Raw genomic sequence first — 7,635 nt, 5'->3', positions numbered from 1 at the left:
CTCACATTTCCTATATTTGGTTGAAGTGCTACATAATTGCACTGCTGAATACGCCAGGACAAAGAAGAAATATTTATTTATTTATTTCAGGTGAGGACCATTTGCACTCTTGTCTATCTGGAAGAGAATGATAAATAACTTAGCTTATACATAAGGCTCTGGTCAAGAGAAGCAATGCCATGGTGACCTGTGACAAGCTTGAATAAATATACACATTTTCCCAAATTAGCCCTCTGTTGAGAAAATTAAAGATGCTTAGGTGTTTCAAAACTATTGTTTTTTTCTTTTGTGGTTTGCAGAGCATTGCTTTAATTGAAGATTGCAGGGTCCTATTTGCATTATAACYGCAGGAAACATAGACTTCCAAGATTTGCTGATTTTGGCCAGGGTAGAGTTAATTTTCTTTAAGGTAGCTGCTATGGGGCCATGTTTTGGGCATGTTCTGGAGATAATGGTGGTAACACAGAGGTATTCTTGTTACCTCTGAGCAGTGTGTACAGAGACTTGAGGCCTTTTCTACTTCTCACACCACCGGCAGTGACAAAGCTGTGTGTGCACAAGAGGTTGGGAGGGAAAACAGAAGGCTCCAACTGACCTAAGGAAAATTCCATACTACACAGTGATGTCTTCAGCMAATAAAAGGTAAGGGAAGAGGAAGGAAAACATTTAGATTGACRGTATCTGTCTTCATTGTGCATGATGGACCCCTGAGTTCTTGCAGATGGCTTAACATTTTCCTGCCTGTGGGAAGAGGTGAATTAATTCCTTGTTTTCCTTTGCCTGCATGTGCAACTTTTGCTTTMTTTCTTTAACTTTCTTTACCACAACTCACAAGATTTCTCACTTTTTTCTCTTCTGATTCTCTCTCCCATTCCTCTGGTGGATGAGTGAGCAAGCAGCTGCATGGGGCTTGATTGTCAGCTGGAGTTAAACAATGACACAAGAGAACTTCATTAATTCTCAGACAGCTGAGTGTCCCTGTGTGAGAATCCAGAACTCTGACCACGAGATGGTTGCACCTTCACTATATTGCAACTGSAAAGAGATAGATTTAACTGAGACTTTTATTAACATATGATAATCATAATTGTATTCTGTTAATGTGGAAATCAAGAGGATTATTTTGAAAAACTGATTTCTGAAACATTTAAAATTTCAGGAAAGGGACTTCTCATTCAGGGGACGAGGAAATTMTTTTTCTGCCCTTCAGAAATATTATACCACTACCTTAAATAACACTCTCTAAGTTTGTATTCTTTCATCACTRTTGTGTAGTTTGTGCAATAAGAAAGCAATTTGCTTCTAATTTCAGAGACTTCTACTGACTTATGTTAATGGACATGATTCAGTGAATTCTGTTCTGTTATACAGCAACACAAGTATTCAATTTTTTGGCTTTGGATTTTACTGGCAATCACTCTCCCCACGTGTCTGAATCTCTAATAATAGGAGARCAGTTTCAAGGTAACCCGAGAAGCCTGAACACACACAGGTCCATGGGACTTAGCAAGATGAACCCCAGGATCCCAAGAAAATTGACAGATGTAGTCATTAAGCCACTCTCAAGCACATTTGAAAAGTCCTGGCAGTCGGGTGAAGTCCCTGGTGACTGCAAGAAAAGGGAATATCACGGCCACTCTCAGAAAGGGAAGTAAGAGGGACACTGGGAACTACCAGCTTCATTTCTGTGCCTGGTAAGATTACTGAACATATCCTCCTGGAAGGTGAAGCACACAGAACAGGGACAAGGGAGTAAAGAAAACTAATATGGCTTCACCAAGGACAGATTCTGTCTCACTAATGCAACAGTGGCCTTTCAAGATGGAGTGACTGTGTCAGKGAATAAGTGAAGAGGTTTTTTGTCACCTACCTAATCTTCTGTAAGATACCTGATGTAGATCCCCACAACATTTTTACCTCTAAGTAGGAGAGACATGGATTAGATGGATGGACTGTTAGATGGATAAGGAATTGGCTGGAATGGCCACATTCAAAGAGTTACAGTCAATGCGTCAATATCCAAATGGAAACCAGTAACAAGACCAGTAAGGGTCAACGCTGCAATGAATAATATTTGAAGTATCCATCAATGGCATTTTTAGTAAAATTCAAAGCATCCTCAGCAAGATTGCAAATGACACCATGCTAAGCTTGTGCACTTGGGTGAGAGCAATCCCCAATATCAGCTCAGACCAAGGGATGAATTGATTGTGAACACACTGGTAGAGGATGATAACTTGGTTAGTCACAAATGCACACTAACTTCATACCAAAACCTGATTTTTGACAAAATATTTGATGATTCTTAAAGCAGTGGAAAACACTCATTTGTGACAGAGGGACACTCTTTGTGCCCAGCTGGGTCTTTGAATCACAGATGAAACTTAAGAAAAAACTGAACGTTCTGCTCTGATGAGGGGAGATATCTTAGGCTTGAAGTAGTCTGTTATCCAGGCCAAAGCTATCCCTAATCAAATATTAAAATATTTTAATCTTAATAAACATATTTACCTTCTATTGTCTCCAACCCCTCTACAACTCTGGCTCACACTGACCATCTTCATTTCACAAATGTGGAATTAGGGCACAGAAAGAGGTGAACAGAGTTGAACAAGTTTTTCTAAAAAGCCAGCAATAGAACTGGGAACTGAGGCCTGGTCTCCTGAAAGCTAAGTGAATGTTTGCCAGAATCCAAGTTTTCTACATGACCTTTGCAGATTCATGCCCATAGCAATACTTGTGATAGAAAACATAACATATTCTGCTAAAACATATTGTGCATGAAAACAAACCAGCAGAGGAATTAACTTCACACAAATATGTTGTGAGAGGCTTCAAATCAGAACTACAATTTAATAAGAACTATTAATAAGAAAAATTAAAATAAAGGCAATAATACAGAAACACCAACTTAAACTAGCAGTTGGTAAGGGTGTTGGTAGCAGTCCAGTTAAATGGTGGCTGCTGTCCCCTTGGGGTGGTGGATGTGGTCAAAGAGGTGATCCTGAAGAAAGGTCTGGTCCATCTCTGGAGGTCCATAAACAACCTACACTGTAATAGATGGGAATTTTTTTTAAGCAAAATCATCCAAAGATGAGTAGTCTGCTTTTGACTCTGCTTAGCTGTTGTACACAGGCAACCTCAGGCAACTGGGAAGTTATAAAATTTTATTTCTATTTAAAGGACTAAATTGGAACCTCTTGTATCACCTCACAGTTCAGCTGCTYTAAAAATGAGGATATAATGTGAAAGTTGGGGAAGGTCTGCAGGAGCACTTAAGCTCTGCAAAGACAGCTAAATTTTAAATTTCCCATTACAGAGCGAACTCTGGAAACATATGAAGAGACACCTACAAAGACCAAATATTTTTTACGCTTCAGCAGAAGGTATTATCAGTAATAGTAGTGGGTGGGTCACAGCCAGCAAGTCAGGCCAGCTAACTTGATTTAGYAATATTTCTGTTCAAACCATAACTAATTTCTCAGATAAATGTCTTAGTAAGATTTKATCATACCACTTGCCTTATACAGGTGAAGGCAAAACCTCTGAAGTAATTTCACTGCATTCTAAAAAACTGAAAAAAAAATGTGTAATGGGCTAACATTCACTGAACAAAAGAGTACTTTTTTTTTTTCTAAAGCATAGCCTGTTTTGAGCCTTTCCTTGCCATCCCAGCCACCATTCCCAGCCTGGTCTGCCTGCTGGAGAATGACACATGAACACTTGAGCCATGAGACGAAAAGACAAAAGGGCTGGGGGTAGGATGGTTGACAAAATGTCTTCTGTAGAGAAAGTGTAGAAGCATGGAATTTCTGGGACTGCTCTTTCTTGAGATATAATTGAGGTGCTAACTGAAACCCTACAGAGCAACCAATTAATGAGTAGGCCAATTGTTCATTTTAAAGCTTTTTTAGAGAATTAACTGAAAGGATCAAGCCAAGCCAGAACAAAGGGCTGTTTTTTAGCCCGTTTGGGATATCTGGAAAGGATGGGGTTGATTCTGCTGTGCTGGGAGTGAAGAGTTGAGAAGAGAATGAGAAAGAAGGGGAGCACACAATGGGAAGAGGGAGCTAAGATTCCCCAATCAACGTTTGATTTGTCTGAAAAAGATAAATATAGCATCCTATAACATGCAAATAAAACTGGCTGTATATCTGTTTCCTAGTGTGTCAACCAGGTGTTGGGACATTGAGGTTCATCCCTGCTCTTACCTACACTCTTTGTCTGTTCAGGAATGGTAGGAGCAGCTTCATGTCTAAGGAGAGGAAAAGTGTTAAATGGGAAGTCATTTATCTATTTCCTTCYGTCACAAGGCCTGTATAATTTATAACTACCATAAAACCTTCATGAAGGCTTCTAGCATGTTAGAAATATTTTTTTGGGGTCAGGAATGTAACTTCAGTAAYGTAAGTTAACACCTCTTAATCCATCTCATTTTGACTGAATAGTGTCAATAGGATTTCACAGTAGCAAATAGGTGCAAAGACATTAAAAAATCTGTTATACCAGCCTTTTAATATAATAGTAGTGCTCTGTTATTTTTTCCTGTTGTGCAAATCCTCATAACATAGATRTAGTTTACACTATCAATATTTTTGGGATTTAATGCAGAGTTAGGCAATTCAATTACATGAAAATTTAATTGTTCAAACCTGGTTATCATCCTTGAGGAGAATTATTGAATAGATACTGAAAGTAGCTTGTTATACCACAATACAAGATTTGCAGCTTTGGTTAGACTTTCCTTTGAGTAAAGCTCCAGCATTGTTTCTATGGAAACATGATTAACAGATTGCCATGTCACAAATATAGGTGATTTCTGCGTCTTAGAATCAATAGAAATGTGTATTCATTACTAAATGGTTTTTTTTTCCCATGTCCAGTTGTTTTTCATGTATTATTTTTTATTTGGATTATAGTCAAATGCGATTATGCCCCTTCTTAAAAAAGCCTTTTTTTACATCMCATTATGCAGTGAGGTGATACCTCCTTCACAATGCTCCACCACCAGCACTCACCAAGTAGCAGAAAGTTTCTGTGATGTGAAGTTACTGCTTCACGTCACTCTGAATTATCTCACAGTGTGTGACAGACATATGCACAYGAACAGAAACCTCCCAGAGGAAAATGGTTTCATTAGATCTCAACAGCCTCCCAGCCTCCATCAGTCTACAAAGCAAAATCCCTGTTTGATCATGAACTCAGCTCTCTGCAGGACAGGTCATATTGCAGCACTATCACATAGTGTCTTAACTCTGCSTTGTTGTCAGGAGTACTTTGGATTTGAATATTAGAGGATTTTTTTTTTTTTTTTCTGGCCTGCAGTGCAAAGAGATGTTCTTTACTTTTAGTTCATCACCTGCAAGTAAATCCAATTTTGAGAAGTGAATGTCATCTATTTGCAAAAGACTCTTTCAGATCCAGTACAAAAAACTAATCCTTGATTTGAAATAAACTCCATTGACAAACTTTATAAATGTTCTTTTCTAGAGGTTCTTTTTGATTCAATTAGGTCTTTGGAGTAAAAGAGATGGCATCCAAACACTTTTCAGTCTGTTGATTTAAATATTCACTTGCCATCCTCTCTTTATCATCCACTTTTATATTCAGATAAATTGTTGGCTTGTGCTTTCCTAAACATCAATAAATTAGCATATATGAAGTAAGATATTTGATTGCCTTTAAAAAAAATCTGATCTGTAGGCATGAGAGAAAGGAGGGGAAAAAATGTACAGAATAAGTTGACAGCAGGCTTCTTGATTTATTTCATAAAAGATCTGTTATAAGTTTTTCAAATTATCACAGGCAGCAATGCGGTTGTTTTCAGGTTGTTGAATTTCCATTTCTTCATACTTACAACAAAAGCTTTTTGATCACATAGAGTGATAATCACCTACAATACTCTTACCCTACCCAAAAGGAGGCAGATTTTTGGCCAAAATCAGTAACTTAGGCTCTGTTCAAAATCAGTGAAGTGATAATGAAKTGATAACAGAACATCTGATGTGATTCATCCCACCTGGTAAATCTGTCTCAATGAACTTGAACCAGCAAAYACTCAAGGAGTGAGACTGGCTTCCTATGTGAGTATGAGTTTACAATATGCATTTCCAAATAGCTGTTTCCTGTGAAAAAATGGATGTGTGGAGGTTAAACTGAAGCACTGCTTTACTGGGTAAGACACTTCAGGATCAATCAGGAGAATAGATGTCTTTTGTCCTTAATTTTGCTCTGAACAGAATTATAAAGTTTATCTCAGCATGGAAATGACTCCACCAAAAAGAAACATTAGGAGAAGAAATAATACATTCAGGAAAAAAAGTTTGTAGAAGCATGGAAGAGCTGTGAACTGTTGTCMACACCCATGGCTTCTTGGAGGTGCCTACAGATGTGTTAAAAATTGCACAGCTGAACTGCGAAGGGAAATGAGCAGAAGACAAAGACAGAGGAGGTCTCAAAATCTCAGGGATCCTGAGGGATATTGTGATATTTTTTCATAGCCTCTGCCACAACCCTGGCTTGTAGGCAAATTATTTACCTTTTTASTGTTGTTTGTCTTCTTACACTTTGCCTTTTTCTTGCCCACATAACCCAAAAAGTGTTTAGATATAAATTTTGTCGCTGTGTTTTGGCAGTGCATGGCACAGTACTGCTGCAATACAATAACTGATATGTTTGTTTTTACATAGCATAAAGTCCTACTGTAAACTTACATAAAATTCTGGTTGGCTCTGGAAAGTTCTGAGACCAATAAAACTGAAAAAGTAAGTTCCTGACTTTTTCCTAAGAGAGATAAAATAGGTGTGCATTTTAGACCTACAACAGTGAAGTACCCAGACTTTTCCTTGTGAAGTATATTAAAGACTCAATCTGATTATTTATTCCTACCTTTGTCTTTGCATCTTGGTTGCTTTATGTGCCCTCCTTTTGGTGTAAGCTATCTAAAATTTCAAATCTTTAAACATTTTGACTACTGGAACATTAACTCCAGAATGCAAGAATACATTTAACCAATTGAACAAGCGATGAATTTATTATTGAGTGTTTACATCTGAAAACAGATGAATAGACAGAGAATGAAAAGATGCTAAAGGGTTTTGATTAATCTCTGCAGCTCATTATGTGTGGGGTTGGTGTTGGAGGGTTTTTTGGGGGGAGGGGCTGGGGGTTTTGTTTGTTTTTTTAACAACAATCTTACTGCAATTCCCACAAGAAAATATAAATGCATATTTGGTTTAAAGACAGAGGATGTAATAGTCCTGATTAAATTTTTACATCAGTTTTATGCTAGTAGAATCCCACATTACTTAAACAGAGTTAGTTACTGCATGCTATCACAGTGGAAAGCAGACTTGGGTTCAAGATATATTCTATTGCTTGAAAAAAGAATATATTAGCAATGAAAACTATTAAAAATAACTTCTGTGCAGTGCTATTACCCATACTATCTGCAGTCCATCTCCATCTGTGTATCTTAAGTGACCATTTTAAATCTTTGTCAAGTCTTCCTGTAGCTATTTTCTACTCAATACACTTCTAATTAAAATATTAAATGCTTTCTGAGCTGCAGCTTATTTTTGCTCACTATTGTATTTAGTCCACACCAGATTTTCCTTTGGTATTTTTTTCTTTCCT

Source organism: Malurus melanocephalus, unplaced genomic scaffold (assembly GCF_030028575.1).
Source record: "Malurus melanocephalus ecotype Western Australia unplaced genomic scaffold, MMel_1.1 scaffold_139, whole genome shotgun sequence".
NCBI classification, from domain to species: Eukaryota; Metazoa; Chordata; class Aves; order Passeriformes; family Maluridae; genus Malurus; species Malurus melanocephalus.
The sequence above is the reverse complement of the archived record's forward strand: the minus strand, read 5'-3'. Positions refer to the sequence as shown.